At 37.2% G+C, this 17,307-nt stretch overlaps 1 pseudogene; it reads right to left on the bottom strand.

Annotated features, from left to right (window-relative positions):
- Positions 1-783: 783 nt before the first annotated feature.
- On the bottom strand, positions 784-12,177 carry LOC149186292 (uncharacterized; annotated as a pseudogene).
- Positions 12,178-17,307: the final 5,130 nt, after the last annotated feature.

Here is a 17,307-nt window from a genome sequence, read left to right on the forward strand (position 1 = left end):
CAAGATATAATAGATGCTCAGTGTTAGTTTGTGACAAACAAAATCTCTAAAGCACATTTTGTGGAAATTCCAAATAACCATATAGGTTGTTGTCAACAGGTTTAGATGTAGGTTTCTTCATGTGTCAATGGATTTTCCTTCAAGGGAAACCCTGTTGGGTGACTCCAAATAGTTAGTTCTTTCAACATTTATGGGATTGCGGAATTGCCTCAAAAATGCTGCTTTGTTCTCTATCAGGAAACTAAGATGTAAGTGTATTTTTGCCAATGAGGATAGCTCTGTTCTTCACTCTGTAGAATTTGGTAGGAAGAGATATGTAACCAACTAAAAGCCAAGTGCTATCTCCTAATATAGGATGTCAAGGGTTTAGATGCTTTAGCCTATTCTGAATTTTTCTCAGCTTTAGCAGAGGTAAGGAAGAAGTTTTGATATGTTTTTCTCCTCCACCCCTTGGATATACTATATAATGTTTCTGCTCTTTGTAAATATTATTTGTTTAATAAATAAAAAAAATTAAAGGCACCAAGGATATTCAGGCAACCTCTCACTCAAGTAATCACCAATTTTGGTTAACATTGCTACTCCCACAACTTACAGTAAAAATAGTTAAGATCTCTAATGAAAGTTAAAATGTTGGCAATAGATAATTAATTAGAGTGCCCTTCTGATAAAATCATATATATATATATATATATATATATATATATATATATATATATATATATATATATATATATATATATATATATATATATTTGCCAAAATGTTTTGCAATGGCCATTTAATGTTTGCTATATACACTGCACAGTCACAAATGTGAACTACAAATTGCAGGGACGTCATCTCAATAAGTCCAGGAATACAAATCCATTCCACAAACTATGCAAGAGCATTGATGCAAGAAGATTGTGTGAGCGTACAAAAACAATACCCATGACAAGGCCCAAGAATGTAAGGGGAAGTAAACGTTGCATGCTAAAGTGAGCTAATGCAAATGCAATAGCACTAACAAGTACAGAGCTCCAGATGGGCATATAGCATGTTAGAGAGGGCAAAAGGAATCCCCGGAATATCACCTCTTCCCAGATAGGTGCACAGATTGAGACAACTATGGCATAAAGAAGCATGGCAACTGAATCTCGAGCCATTATTGACTTCTCTACGTGGGAGCTATAATGGGAGATGGAAAAGGAAACAAGTCTAGATTAATTTGTGATAACATGTTCACCAAGGGGAACATCAAGCAACCCAAGCAAGCATCTATATACCAATTTCCTTTCCAGCTGATACGAAACCAATTATTTGGAAGAGGGTGGAAACGAGCTAAGCATCGGTACAATATTGCTAGTCCAACAGCTCCCTCCGTAATCTGTACATAGCTTGGCCTCTGTATGTCATATTCAATCTAAAAACAAATTGTTATATATATATATATATATATATATATATATATATATATATATATATATATATATATATATATATATTAGGATTACAAGTAATTATGAGGGTTACAAGCTCTTATAGTGGAAATTTGGGTTTAGTGGGTTTTGGGTCTAGATTTTGAATCTGGGCTCTGATACCACGTGTGAGGCTCCCTCCTAGGGTCCTCTAACTAAAAACTAAATTTCTCTAATTTTAAACACAATAAGATGGGAATTAACTTATTTATATTTAAACATTTAATTGATGACAATATTCCATTAAAATTTATTTACCACAAATTTAATAAGCAAGAATTTCATTGCAACCGTTTACATAAGTAATCAATAAACGGAGGAATACATGTTCCAATAGCTTAGTTGAGATGCTCCTAAGATCCTGACTCTGTTGGGATGCTCCTCTTGACTACCCGATTGGATTTGCCTCCCAGCCAACTAGGAAGTATTTCATTGCCCAGGGAACCTCCACAGGTTCCCTAGCCCTTCGAGTCCAAGTCCAACCATATGTAGTGTGTCCAAGTTTAACAATCACTCTCCAGATCCAAGTTTGTATTCCCTCCTTTATCTCTCAATTCTCACCCTTCTCCTTCTCCACATTCCTTCCTCAACACAATCCTCCAAAACAAAATCAAGACCAAAGATCCCCCTCTCCTCTCATCATCCTTCCCCTTTTATGCCTCTTTCTCCCATCCACCTCAACCACCTATCATTAATGTCATAACTACCCCCTCATCCTTTCATTTGACTTTTTTTACCATATCTTCTCCCAAGTAACTTTGAGAGGACATTTTAGGGATAAGATATGGATATTTAATTTGGAAATTAATTGGAAAAGACCATATCTTCTTACAAGTAAATTTGAGAGGACATTTTGGGGATAAGATATGGATATTTAATTTGGTAATTAATTGGGGAGGACCATATATTCTTCCAAGTAAATTTGAGAAGACATTTTTGGGATAAGATATGGATATATAATTTGGTAATTAATTGAAGAGGGCCATATCTTCTTCCAAGTAAATTTGAGAAGACATTTTTGGCATAAGATATAGATATATAATTTGATAATTAATTGGAGAGGGCCATATCTTCTCCCAAGTAAATTTGAGAGGACATTTTGAGGATATGGATATTTAAATTGGAATAAATGGAAGGAGACCATATCCTATCAAAATTTAAATTTGAGAAGACAAGTTGGGAATTGAATAATAACAATAATAAAATTTATATTAGTAATTACAGTTTCGTAGGTATGTACCAATATTTCTTGATAATTATAAGTCAATATTTTCAGGTAATTTAAACACTAATAAAATCTGCATGATACCATTAAGTAGGGCATTATAGTTTTACACATAAGAGGACAAGTAAAAATGAGTTTTTACAAAGAATCAAGATATTTTTGTTTTTACAGGGATAAAAGTCAAACTTGAAATGTTTTACCAGCCATGGATTTACAAAAAAACAACACATGGTTTTTTAAATCCATCAAAAGGAAGTTAAAAGGAGAAATAGGACATGGTTTTTGAAAACAATACATGGGTTTCAAATCCCATGGGAAGAGAAACAATACATGAATTTAGAAAACAACCCAAGGATTTTTAAAACAGTATATGGATTCGAAATCATTCTAATAAATACTTTGAATTCTGAATTATGATTTTCATTTAAATATTTGGAAATATTAATTTAAATATATTATTTAAATCCAAATATTTTGCGACAAAATAAAGTATTTAAAAGACGATGGATAAGAAAATGCACATTACACCAGCAAGATAAACAAGGACAACACTACATATTTAGCACAACATTTTCAGAACAGAATGCAACAGAAAGAGGGACAGTAAAAACATCTGCTAGCAAGAAAAACAACATTGCTCATTCAAAGGCCCAGTCACCACCAGAATGCGTAGAAACAATAGATTTCCAGCAATCAGTATACCGATTCCAAATTTGGATGCACAATACTTGCAGGCAGTCCAGAGTTTCTAGCAAGTAAATTAGAGATATTATCTTATCTTTAGATTATTATGTAGGATTTTTCTAGAAATAACCACAGTCAACAACAATTCAATTTAAAGTCTAAATAGAAGATCAAAAATAGTATAGACTTCCTATTACTTAGTTATATTTTGGGAAATATCTACATGTTTTTGGAAGATATTATTTGTAATAATTCTTATTCAGATTTTTCAAAAGATTATTGGAGAATATTTTGTAAATCAATTCCTTTTTTTGGATTTGATATTAGTTTAGCAGAAGATCTCAGGATATTTTTTGTAAATTAGTTATAAATACTTCAATTTTTGAAGTAGTAGAGGTTGGCTTTTGTACGAAGAAACTCTATTGTATATATTTTTTCTGAAGCATCAACATATTTTCCAAAGTAATACAGAATCTCTTTCACAGAATTCATGTGTCAAGTTGTTGGTGAAGTACATATATTTGTTTTATGTTTTTATACCTCTCTGTTTATAGTACATATTTCTTTTCCAAATATGAATTATTCAATATATAAGTAAAGGGCATAATTTGTTTAAATCTACACTCTGAACCCAACTATGAATAATTTCTATGTTTTCTTTTGATCTTTGAATATAGAATTTAGGTAACAGTGTTCTATATTTTAAAGTGAACCTTAATCTGTTCTTCTTCTCCACTTCACATGCTTTAAATAATCCATTCAGTTTGGCTACCCTGCCTTGTGAGATCTATCTGTAGATACTATAGTTAATTTGTATTTTATGTAACAGACTTCGTAGCCCAATGGAAATCTAAGTTATTAACCAACCATTCAAATACAAATCAAACCCCAAACTTCATAACTAGCCTAATATTTAATTAAACAAAGTAAATCGTATAGAGAGAGCCCTCTCTGAAGCTGGCAGGGCTAGATCCCAGGTTCCAAAGTCGGTGTGTGGTTACCTTGGCGATTTTCTTCTGCAACCTCAAAAAATTAATGAGTGCTAACAAAATGTATTAATTTCAAGAGTTTAATATTAAATAGTGCTATTTGGCATTGTTCCCTGCATATACTTTGCATTATAACCTAGAAATAAAAGACTTACCATGTTTGACAATTTATATATGAGTGTGATTAATTGATCCTAATTTAATGAGAATTAGTTCACCCAAAAAACTTTCCAATTGTATATCCTTCTCTTAAAAAATCCTCCCGAATGAGAATTTATGACCATTTTGAAGTTCAATATTAAGAAAAAGACTTAAATTATAGTGCAAATACCCTTGACACCAAATTTGTTAAAAAGTTCACATATTTTGAGTAGATCCACTGTTTAACATTTTGATCAATGTCAAATCTTCAAAAAACACTCACATCATTTAACACTACTAAATATTGTGCATATATTGCATACTGGATGGATCTGACAATGTAGTGAAATTATTAAATGGTAGATATGGTCTAGAGTTGCACAATGTTTAACCTCACTTATCGTCCCAACTAATGCATGACATGCTATAACATTTCACATGATAATGATGTGGATGCCTTAGGTGAATTAAATGTGGTTATTTTGTGTAATTAGTAGCATAATCAACATGACACATCGTTTGCTAACGTCATCATGCTGATATGGCCTCACCAAAAGGTGCCATGAAGCATGGACAAATGGCATGTTTTGGTTGGAAAAAAGTCTAGAAATGGGTGACACATGGCATGCCTCATGGAATACCACATGGCATGGTGATGTCATTTCATATCATCATGTGAATGGTCATGTTCCCCTAAGTTCCCCTAAGGACTTGTTCATAGGTCCTGGTCACATGGAACTAAGGCATTGACTTCAAAAGCATGAATGAATAGTGTGGTCACATGGTGGGACCAACCCTAATTATATGGTAGAGCCTATAATAAAATGGTATTGTGATGAGCCTTGATTGTATGGAGTGGTTGTATGGCGATGTGTATAAGGGCATAACCCCTCCATTACATAGTGGAATGGATCTCAGAAGGAATGTGGAATGGAAAGGTCATAGCCCCTTCATTATAGAATGTAATGGGCATATAAAGGAGCATGGTATGAGAAGGGAGTAGCCCCCCATTCAATACATAGCTTGAAGTTTAATAAGCATGGTAATGGTGTAGCCCCCCTCTATTACATAGCTCAAATATTAATGAATGATAGTTACATAACTCACAATTTTATGGACGTTGATCTAGGTCGAAGCCAAATTCTCTTGGGTTAGTCTTCCACCATATTGGGACCACGAAACACTATATATACATGTTCTTGAGTGACTCATTGACACACACCTAATGATTAATTAATACATTGATAGATCTAGTCTTGATGAAATAGTTCTTTTCAATTTTTGTATGGTTTCGGTGAACGGTTGAAGGATTGGCATTTTATTTTGATAACCGTTCGAACTCATAACATCAACCCCAGACATGGCCACAGAAAAGTGTTGACTTTGGTGGACTTTTTGTTGGTGTACATTAGACATGGAATAACAAGGCTTGGAACAAGATCCGTACACTTGCCCTAGTTTAAGAGCATATTCATTACAATATTGAAGGCTTGGGATTTCAAGCCTCATATGTAGCTCGATTGATAGTGCGCTTGTGTGCTATTGGTTGAGACCCTAGTTTGAGTCCCCACGGTAATCAGGTCAACACCTTTTTTAATACAACATTGGGCTTCTTTTGTAGAACAAATAATAGACCAACGATGGCCTTTCTATTGCATCAATGCCAAAATTTTGACAAATTTTAGAAGCACAGCCAAAATGTGATATTTTATAGAATGACTAATTTAATATAACGTTTTATTTGGATTTTATGGGTTTATGGGATCAATATTTGTCCAAATCGAATTATGGAAGATGTTGGGCGATCAGGATTTACAGATGGATGTAACCAAGCAAATGTAATGTCTTATCGACACTTATTTATGTCCAGAATCTCCCTTTATATGTTTTGAGGGTCTATGAGCTAATTGAAGTGGTTTTGGAAGAAATGATAGAATTGGTTCCAAGAAGAAGTTTGAGTGCCCAAATTAATGAATAAGTTGGAGCAAAGTATGGACAACATCATGATAATCAATGACATAGATTGATATGATTGTATTCATAGTGGCGATAGTATTCACTGAGTATGACAATGATCATTACAATGAAAATATTTACAAGTTGCAGTTGCAGCGATAGAAATGGAAATGTGTGTAGGTTGAGATGATGATGACAACATGTATGCATTGTGATGATGTCAACATTGTTTATAGGATGTGATTTATTTATCTTTATGGTGACAATGGATCCAATTTGAAAATGATATGAAATATAGGTCAACAAGAAGTTGAAGGAGGTTGGATCCTAGAGCAGGTTGGAGACAGCTCATCATTGAGGTTGGAGCCTCAATCATGTTGAAGCCTTGAGTAGGTTGGTGCTTGCTCATCATTGAGGTTGGTTCCTCAATCATGTTGTAGCCTATAGTGAGTAGTTGCTTGGATATTTTCAAGATTGGTGCCTCAATCAGGTTGTAGCCTACCACATGTGGCAACTTCCATATCTTAGGGGTAGTTTCCTCCAGTAGGTTGTAGCCTACAAATATATGTAAATGAATTGAATATAACGGAGAAGAATATTTGTGGTTTTCCTCCCATATGGGTTTCCACATAAAAAATTTGTGTCTCTTTGTGATGTGATGGCTTCTTGACGTGTTATTGATATGATGGTAGATTAATGATGCATAGTTATATTTGATGATATGATGCTTATGGTTACGATTCATTACTATATGATTGATTGATTATGAAAAATTGTGAAATGGTAAAATTGATCTCACATTGATTCACCCCCCCTCTCAATGTGACCATTGGGCCAACAAAAGAAAGTTACCACTCTCTAGGAGCCTCACGTTGCATCTAAATTCAATAGGTGGAAACTTACGTGATCTAATTTTATCTATTTCTCAATGTACCCATAGCTATACGATAGCCATTGAAGCACAATAATGAATGGGACAAATGGAAACCATCTTCAAAAAAAATATGCAATTCTACAACTTCTGAGTATTTTAGAGGGTGCATGATATCTCATTTTAAAAGATTTTCTGTTGGAACAATTTTATTTTTTACTTAATTTCATTTTCTTTCTCGGTTTTATAGATATCATTGATTGAAGTCACATAGGATCTAAACCAACACAACCACATGTGCATTGAGTATTAGGAAGGACTTTCTCACTCCATGAGATATAACAAAGAAAATATTTTATATCAATAGATTTCATGAGTTATAAGAAAAACTATAAAGAAAATTGTAGCTAGAGCTCCACTAGTAGAAAAATAGGAACTCGTGTTATGGGTCATCCACAAATCCATGATTATGGGTTGACCACACAAAACCTTGATCATGATGGTACAATAAGCATAGTGGAGTCCCTATTATTTTTAACATGGGGTGAAATGATGAGGACCATCATTTTCTAAGGAGGGAGGATTGATCTAAATCTTAGCAGGGGCTTATATTCCAAGTTAGGATGTATAATTCATAAAGTCATATTTTTATGTAAAAGGGAACTTGATAGATATGTAATTGATGGCTTCAAGCCCAATCAATCTTACTTCATCAATAAGTCACCTTGTGAGATGGAAATAGGAAGAGAATGAAGGTAGGGAAGAAGAGCTCCAAATATTAGCCTCATTGCATGTAATGGTTCTTCTTAATGGAATTCATCTTCTCCAACTCTTTCTCTTTTTTTCATATTTTTTTGGTGTATTTAGTTCATGTAGTTTCATCAATATTTTTATGATTAGTTTCATGGCATATTTGCATGTTTTCTATATTTGTCTCTTGGAATTCCATCCTTCTATATCTTAGCCCCCAAGATCCAAATCAATTGCATACTTTTTGTATACTACATATTTCATGTTAGAAAAAAATATGAGTTCATGAATTCAAGGCCTATCAACTTCATCTACTCAACATTTCCTTTCAAAGTTGTAATATTTCAAACCAAGGGAAAACATCCTCATCTATCATTACTTCCTTCTTCTTTGACTCTTTGGCCTTGTAGTCTATATATTTCTTCTCATTTTTGCTCAAGATTGGTTTATTGCTACAAATAAATATTTCCACCATTTGTATTGTTAGTTGCGAGGAAAATTTCCTTTAGTAGATTTCTAAAAGGATTTTTTTTATTTGTTGTAATCATTGATATTATGAATAACTAATGTAGACATATACATTCACCGCCCTTGTTATATGAATCTATCTACTTGTGTTAACACATGTGCAAAAGAAATAAAGATAAGTGCCCATGTCTCAAACCTTATTACAAAAACTCTATTGAATGTGGGTAAGTAAGGTGTGTTACTTAACTCATGAGCATGATAACTTGAACCTATAACCATTAATTTACTTAACATACAAACATAAACTTTAATTCTAATGAATGTGTAAGGATAAGTGTCCCATTAATTGCATCATCTAACTTATTACAACCTTGATGTTACCCTGTGTTTATGACAAAAACTCAACCCTATTGCAACCTCTGACATGTAATGTAACCCATATTAGAATGCAACTCACTACTCAAACAATTTTAACTCTATGGCTCTTTCCTAATCCAAACTTGGTAGAATCAAAGCTTAAAAATAACCTTAATCAATCTCAAGTTATTTTTTTTTCCAAGTTGTGATGCACCCACCCTTTAGTCTATAGGTGAGAATGAGATTTCTAGTACCTTTCTAGACCCAATCGACAACTAGCTCATGAAAATTCCTAGTAAACAATAAATTCACAAAGAGAGAATATGTCACAAGTTGGATTTGAATTTTAGTGGGAAGGACAAAATATTTTCCTCTATACTACTTGAGATAAACGCAATAGAATAAAACTTGAAGGACATGGGATTGATATTTGATCCACTTATCTGTGCATGAGCCATGGGATCATTTAATATAATCCATCCAAGTACAACCAAATGTTCAAGCACTAACTCAAAGTGGCTTGATGTCTCCACAAAAACCCCTCACTAGAATTGAACCTTGCTCGAAGGTGATTTTTTTTTTCTTCTTACCATTAGATCCAAGCCCTTCAAAGCTAAAATTTTAAGGACATGGAGTTGAGCTTGATTTATTTATGTGTTTATCGGTCATGAGATTATTTTTATTATAATCTCTATATACACAACCACACATTCGACTAATACCTCAAAATGACCTTATAAATCTCGAAATAAAGCTCACATGAATTAAGCCTCACCCATTAATAATAAAAAAATCCAACCCCTTTATACCAAAATTTACTTATTTTAATTATATATTTTAAACCTATGTCTTCATCTCTAACCATGAAGATGTGCTATGTCGTTAAGCAGAAGGAAACCAACCTAGACTTCAACGAATGGACTTCAAAAAAAATCCCATCTAGACACAATCTTCTATCTTCTAACAATGAAACTGATTTTAATTATGAAAAGGGTTGAAGGCTTTCAAATTGATATCATTTACCTACCCCGTTGACGTCTTATCATCTAGTTAAGATAACTTTACAACACCTACATCTATGACTTCTGCAACAATAAAAGGGTCCCAAAAAAATACATTTGGAACTTAAATGTCTTAAAATACTTCTTGTCATATAACATAAGCATATCCCAATTTTCAATCGTCTGACGCTTTTCATGATGCCCATCCTTTTGTCTGCTAAAATTCTTTAAAATGCATATCGTCTTAACCTCCAATGGTCCTACCAACCTCATCCAATGGTTTCTTCCTGATCATATATGTAACTTGGGTGGGTCCTACTTTATTGCTACCCTTTCCTAAACATATCCTAAAAGAAAGCACCCATCACATGATCCTTTAATAATGCCAATTTTTAAATATATAGATTCACTTATTAGTGGTAGGTTATAAATTTGATTAGATCTTAACCCCTTGTAGGCAACCTAATAGCTTTAAGGTGACAGAAATATACTAATAATGTCCCACATTTGCCATCAGTAGAGTGTTGTGTTTTATTTAGAAAACAATAATAATGATGCTTGGCTAAATAAAGCTTATGAAATGTGATTGCAATGCCATTTTGAGCAGTGACTTAATGCCATTGTCAAATCAGATCCACATATCCACATGAAGTTAAACCGCATTGGTATTTGAAAAAAATAATTAATAATCATGACCATGTGGTTGATATTATTGAGATGGTGATAAAGCTATTAAATATTTTTTTAATTTTTTATATTCATATGTTATTATGTTAAGAAAGCATTATAATGTTGGGCTGCCTTAAATTTATTTTATAAACATTGCAAAATGATCTTCTCGTTATTTGCGAGAATCTCCTCTCACATCTCTTAAAGCTTTGGGGAAAAAAACAAAAAGAGTGGTTTTACCGTGCAGTAAATAACAATGTATCTCTACTTTAGTTTAAAATTTAATTAATGTCATTGGGACATATGACTTTGAATGTGAACGTATGTAGATATTAGTATGAAAAGATTAATAATTGTAATGCAGTATAATTCGTGTTTTTATTGTTAATTGATTGATTAAGTTCAGTCCGTTGCATTTCGTTTGTAATTTTATTTTTGTATGTGTGTTTTTCACACTTGCTTTCTCTGTAAAATGAAAGCTATTATATGGTTTTCTACACAGTGAAAGTTCTTAATTGATTAAAGGTTGTGTGGATTCGAAGTAAAGCCAAGTCTATACAGCTTCCGCATTTTCTGTCCACTTATATTTTTTAGTTGAAATAAGGAATTTGAGAAAACTTTGTATAATGAAATTTCTATGCACAATCAAAGCTATTTGAATACTGAAATATCTCCACACAATGAAATGACAATGTAAAAGTGGAAGAAAGCTAATTTGACACAGTGTAATGAAAGTTCTTCGCACAAAACTATTCACGGTGAAATCTCTTTGTATAGTGAAAGCTCTTAATTGATTAAAGGTTGTGCAGATGTAGAGGAAAGTTAAGTCCACATAGCTTCTGCATTCCACACAACTTTTGCATTCTCTGTCCACTTAGTTGTCCCAAATAATCAATACTATATAATATTTACGGCAATTGATTGATTAAAAGTTGTGTGGAGTGCAGAGAAAACTTCATACAATTACTCGGTACAATGAAATCTCTTTGCACAGTAAAATCTATTGGCATAGTAAAATATTTGCACACAATGAAATGGCAATGTGAATTCGAAAGAATGCTAATTTCACACAACCTCCGCAGTCTACATATTTCTTTCATTCAAGTTTCGAATTCAAGTGCGGAAGAAAGGGTGTATGACAACTACAAGAGAAAGTGTATGCACCGAGTGTGGAAGTTTTTATTGATTTTTTTTTTGCCACCTGCATTCGACATAAGGCAAGAGCTAGCTGTTTTTATTTTATTGTACGGAGAAATTTACCTAGCTAGAGAAAGTGTTCAGAGATTATTATGATCTATATTTATTTGGCTATATTGTTATGCAAAATTGTGAAACAAGTAACATTGATACATTGTTTGTGTTGTATATATTTCTCGAAGGCATTTCTTGGTTGCAAAACTGTGCCAAGAAACAAACTCAATTAGTCTTTAGGTTCAAGCTAGCCCTTAAACGAACAAAAAATCGAGATGCAGAGGACGCGCGACGGCTCTGCAACTAGGGTTCCGGTAATTTTCTGAAACGGCACAGTCAGGCACGGCTCTGCATCCTTCGAGGGTCTAACCTCCTGGGCTCGACAGAGTGTTACAGGCTTTACTACAGCGCACATGGATCCCCCCAGGGGAGGGCCTCAAAGCCCTCCCCTATGTCCAATACAGCGCCGCCAGGGCATACGGGATCCCTCATCTTTGGATCGATCCATGAAGAAACGAGCAATAATGAGTTATCGCAGCAGAATAAGTCCAAAGACTCAGCCAGTCAGTCAAACAAGAATGATGCAGCACCAGAAGGGAAAGATAAGCCAAAGGAAAAGACCAAAGTCACATCGAAAACCTACAAACCAATAGCAGCTGAAAGACCCAAGATAGAACTACCCAGTCAGAAGATCAACGAGCGAATACAGTATATGACGGATCATGCACTCATCGGAAAATTTATAGGGCTTTGGCCAACAGAAAAAGCCCTGTATGGTTGGATCGCGGCTAAGTGGAAACCCAAAGGCCATATCACATTGCAGCTAGGACCGAAGGGGTTTTTTACTGTAATCTTCTTATGCTTAGAAGACAAGCTCATAATCATGGATGAGGGACCATATTTCTTCAACTTAGTAGGATTGTATCTGAGGGATTGGGTAGCAAGATTTAACCCGGACAAGGAGGACCTCACTTGGGCTCCAGTATGGATCAGAATGTACTCACTTCCAGAGGAATACTGGGACGAAGGGCTACTCAAGGATATTGGAAATGGGCTGGGGGAATACATAAAAGCGGCGGAAGAGACGAAGCTTCGAAGATACACATCATATGCCTGCATCTGTGTCTTCATGCGCCTGGACAAAGCCCTGCCTGACTCGGTAAGTCTCTCTCATGACGATTATGAATGGATCCAACCTTTGGATTATGAACATGTACCTTTTCGCTGCCGTAAATGTCATGCTCACGGGCACCTCTTTAGGGACTGTCCGCTAAATGCCAAAGCCAATGTATCTGACCCCTCTGATCTGTCGGCCCAAGATGGCTTTACCAAAGTTCCTAGCCGCAAACGAGCGCACAAAAAACCTGCCTCCGGGAAAAAACCCCAGCAAGACACTGCTTCTATCCCCTCCACGAGTAACAGTTTTGAAATTCTGGCTCAAGCCTCAGAAGAGCAACCCTTGAACTCAAAGCATAGCTCCATACCCATCTCTGCCTCTGTACTCCCTCCCCCCTCTAGCTCCACCCCTGCTTCTCTCTTCCCAAAGGATAAAAATGCTACCCCCAAGGAAAATCAAAAAGATCTTGATGGAAAAGTAAATGAAATGGAAGTAGATGGCACTCCAAACCAACCCCTGAGCTTAGAAGCAGCTACTGTAGAAAATAGTCAGTCGCAGCAGATGGATGAAGATCCAGAAAATTTCGATATGGAAGGACTGGACATTCATGAGCTTGAGCTAGCATGTAAAAAGAAGGACTATGATAAAATCCCAGAGCTGCAACTCAACAAACTGGAAGTAGTCCTCTCGAAGGCTTATCAGCAGAAACAGCTAGGCATCTAACCAAGCAGTTACTGGGATGGAAGCCTCCCTCCAAAAGACTTCAAAAAGAGGGGGAGGAGAACGGATCTCCAGCGAACAATTGAAGTAGGGAAAATCCTGGTGGATTCAGGCAGGTATGCAAAATTGACGAAGTACTACAAACCCTCCATCAATAGTGAATTATGAAGCTTACCTCATGGAATTTAAGGGGGCTCAATAGCCCAGGGAAACTCCGAATTCTAAAAAACATGATAAAGATGGAGAAGCCGCAAATATGCTTTCTTCAAGAAACAAAATGCAATAGCAGTACACTAGGATGCATCCTTTCTAGAGCATGGCCAGGATGCCAATCGGTAGCAGTGGACGCTGAAGGAGCATCGGGCGGGCTAGCCATAGTGTGGAACTCGCAAATGCTCACTCTCTCTGATTTTCATGCCTCTCACCACATTATCCAGGCCACCTTTCACATTACAGGAACTAATATTCATGGCCACCTTACAAATGTCTACTTCCCACAGGAAGCAGGAAATAAAATAGCTTTACTCAACACAATAGAAGCTCTGAGCCTTAACAGAAGGCATCCTCTATGGATCATAGGAGGGGACTTCAATATGATCACCAAGCTGGAGGAAAAGCAAGGAGGGAGAATTAGGATGGAACAGGAAAATGTCCACTTCAAAGATTTCATCCAAAACAATTCTCTAATCGACCTGCAATTTTGTAATGGTACACATACTTGGAGCAACTGCAGAGCCGGGAAGCATCAAATCGCTTCCAAACTAGACAGATTTCTCATATCAGACAACTCGGTTCATTTGGGCGGGGATATAGCGGCAGCAATTCTCCCTTATTCAGGCTCAGACCACTGGCCCATCTCCCTCCAATGGCAAAGGCCAGGCAACACAACCAAACGACCTTTTCACTTTGAAGAGTTCTGGCTCACTCACCCCGCATTCAAGGACTTCGTCAAATCAACTTGGAGCACCTTCTTTCCGCCTGAAGGATCCAAAATGTTTCAGTTCCAATAGAAACTCAAATATCTAAAATCCCAAATAAAGCGCTGGAATCAAGAGACATTTGGAAATATCTTCAAGGCGCAACAAGAACTAAACAAGGAAATGGCTGATCTCCAGCAACAAATAATCACTGGGGGACACACTGAATGGACCTTAGAACAGGAGCAGCGTATACACATTCAACTGGAGGAAAGGAGAAAGCAGGAGGAGATTCTATGGAAGCAAAAATCTAGGATTAGATGGTTAAAAGAAGGGGAAAGGAACACCAAATTCTTCCATCGAACCACTGTCCAAAGAAGAATGCACAACAATATCTCTTTCATACAGAAACAGGGAGGGGCAAGAGTGGAAAAGCATGATGAAATCGAGGAGGAATTTCTCAGACATTTCAAACAAGTGCATAAAGAGCCCCTGGCAGACAGAAGCCCTGCTATAGAAAAAATAATCCAAAATGTACCAAAAATTATCACTGAGGAACACAACGAGCTCCTTCTTCGCCCAATTCTCCCACAGGAGGTGGATGTAGCTATGCACCAACTCAAGGAGGGCAAAGCCCCTGGCCCGGATGGTTTCACGACCACCTTCTTCCACAATTTCTGGGAGCTGATAAAAGTTGAGGTGTGGCAAGTAGTGGAGGAATCCAGAGCTCTTCACTGGCTGTTACCCTCCCTCAACTCGACTTTTATTGCGCTCATTCCAAAGGAGGAGAAATCTAACACACCGGAAAAATTCCGCCCTATAGCTCTATGCAACGTCATTTACAAAGTGATCTCTAAAGTCATCGCCAACATGTTAAAGCCTCTTCTGCCCTTGCTCATCTCGCCTGAACAATCCGGCTATGTGGAAGGGCGACAGATTCTCGACGGCATAATCCTCACGCATGAAGTTATTCACTCCCTCAAGCACTCCAAACAATCAAGTATGATACTTAAGCTTGATCTTTCAAAAGCATCTGATAAGATAAGTTGGACATACATTCAAAAAATGTTAAATGCTTTCGGATTCTCTCCCATGTGGGTTCGATGGATTATGAGTCTTATCTCCTCATCCTTCTTCTCCATTCTTGTGAACGGCATCCCCTCCCGTCCCTTTAGTCCATCCAGAGGAATTCGGCAGGGCGACCCTCTATCCCCCTTCCTTTTTGTGTTAATGGCTGAAGGCTTGGGACGCCACATCAAACAAGCCCTCATCTCCCAGCAGCTCAAAGGTCTCTCCATCCACCATTCCCCGGCTATAACTCATCAGCAGTTTGTTGATGATAACATGCTATTTGGTTACCCGTCAGTTCAGGAAGCCTCCCTCTTCAAATCCCTGCTCAATGACTTCTCTGAGGCTTCAGGCACCAGCGTCAACAAAGCCAAATCACAGATCTTTTTCTTCCATACTCCCCCTGTCGTGCAGCATGCTATAGCTCGCATTTTGGGCTTCCCCATTGACTCTCTCCCTTCCAAATATCTTGGAGCCCCCCTCATTGATTCTGCCATCAAGCATTCCTCCTGGCGCATCCTCATCGAGAAGCTGGAATCCCGTCTCAACCTTTGGACGCACAGAACGCTAAACATTGCAAGTCGCGTGGTGCTCATAAAGGTTGTGCTTCAGGCAATGCCGCTTTATTTATTCTCTATCCTTGCAGCGCCCAGGTGGGTAATTAAAAGAATAAGGGATCTACAGCGTAACTTCCTATGGGGGAATACAGCTACCAACCGCAAATGGGCCCTGGTAAAATGGACCACAGCCTGTATGCCTAAAGAAATGGGAGGCATAGGCCTGAGGGATCCCAATCACAGCAATGCTATAATGTGCGCTAAAATCTGGTGGCAGTGGCTCTCTTCCCCTGACAAGCCATGGGCCGCCATATGGACAGCCAAATACGCCAATCACAGACCTCAGGAGGAGCTTATAAGACTCACACCCAATGCAAAAGGTTCCCTCATTTGGAATGCTGCCAAGCAACATTTTTTGTTGATTCAGCAACATAGTTTTTGGGAAGTAAGAAATGGTAAAACAGCCCGATTTTGGACAGATGCCTGGAACCAAATGCCAAAGCTCAATAGCATTCTCCACCCGCTTCCAAACTATATTGGGGAGGAACAACAACAGAAAAAGATTTGGCAGCACTGGACACAGGAGACAGTGCAAGGATACAGGCAATGGAAGCAAGGTGACGGGTTAATCAGGAATGCAGATCACCCTTTTATGGAGGATCTGGAAAAGGAGCTCCAAAAACGATGCATAAGACACTCTGAAGGCAGGGACATTTTACGATGGGGCTACAGGCCTAAAGGTACCTTTGCTACCTCAGAAGCTTACAAACTAATATGTACTGACCCTTCGCCCCCCGATCCCATTTGGGGGAAAATTTGGGATTCAGGTATCTGGCCCAAAGTCTCCCTCTTTCTATGGCTAGTCGGGCATCAGAAAATTCTCACCTGGGATAGGTTAAGGCGAAGAAACTACCATGGCCCTTCAATATGTGTCAACTGCAAAGCCCAGGAGGAAACCCTCCAGCACCTTCTGGACTCATGCACCCTGGCCAATCATTTATGGGAGAAGGCAAGCTTCAGGTGTCAAAGAAGATGTAGAGTGGCAGAGGACATCACCAATTCTCTGCGTCACTGGCAAAAGAAACCCTACAAAAGTGAAATCCTTAACCATTTATGGAAGATAATTCCAGGACTACTCATCTGGGGAATCTGGAAAGAAAGGAACA

Source organism: Pinus tabuliformis, chromosome 3_1, assembly GCF_031772625.1.
Source record: "Pinus tabuliformis cultivar Carrire ecotype Pingquan chromosome 3_1, CPIR1, whole genome shotgun sequence".
Taxonomy (NCBI): Eukaryota; Viridiplantae; Streptophyta; class Pinopsida; order Pinales; family Pinaceae; genus Pinus; species Pinus tabuliformis.